We start from the raw sequence: 894 nt of genomic DNA on the forward strand, positions 1-894 counted from the left end.
TGAGGTTAGATTTTTTAAAACTCATAGCTTAGTTTCGTTTGATTAGTTTGTTTGGTGTTTGTGTTTATTTGGTTGTTTTCGTCAATACTTGATAATAGTAGGAAGGAAAGATGAATCTCAGTTGAGTTGTTTAACCAAAATGAAAATCGGTTTAAGTGTTCATGTAATACTCAAATGACACTATACTAATTCTAATTTATTGAGAATATGAAGTGGAAGTAATGAAACTGTTGAATCAGAATTGAACTTTCTTGTTCATCGGTTAGCTTCAAATGTGTCCTCTGTTGATATTTAACCTGAACCTGGAAAAGAATTTGAAAGAGCTGGTTTCAATCCGTGTGTAAAAATGTATCTGTATTTAGCTATGCAAGATATAATTAACTTAAAATACAAAGTATAAGAAATATAACCTTAAACCTTGTTGCTCCCAAACGGTCTGACTCGATGTTAGTCAGTTAATGTTTTCAAAGACTTCTTTGAAAACAACATTTGTTGTTTGCTTTTGAATCTTTCCCTCTTTGTCTAGAATGATTATTTTTAAGCCTTTCTTCGATGTAACCCTAGACAATGCAACATAAAGCTGGCCATGAGAGAAAACATGTTTAGGCAAGTAGAGACCTACGCGTTCTAGAGATTGTCCCTGACTCTTGTTGATGGTCATAGCAAATGCAACCGATAGGGGAAACTGTCTTCTACGCATTTTGAATGGCAGCTTTGTATCAGAAGGTGTTAGGTTGATGTTGGGGATTAAAACAATCTCACCACTTCTGTCGCCTGTTATCACTCTAGCTTGCACAACATGATTAGCCAGCTGAGTAATTTGTAGCCTTGTCCCGTTGCATAGCCCACCTTTAGGGTCAATGTTCCTTAGCAACATAACTGGTGCTCCAATTT

Source organism: Capsella rubella, unplaced genomic scaffold (genome assembly GCF_000375325.1).
Source record: "Capsella rubella cultivar Monte Gargano unplaced genomic scaffold, Caprub1_0 scaffold_3, whole genome shotgun sequence".
Classification (NCBI taxonomy): Eukaryota; Viridiplantae; Streptophyta; class Magnoliopsida; order Brassicales; family Brassicaceae; genus Capsella; species Capsella rubella.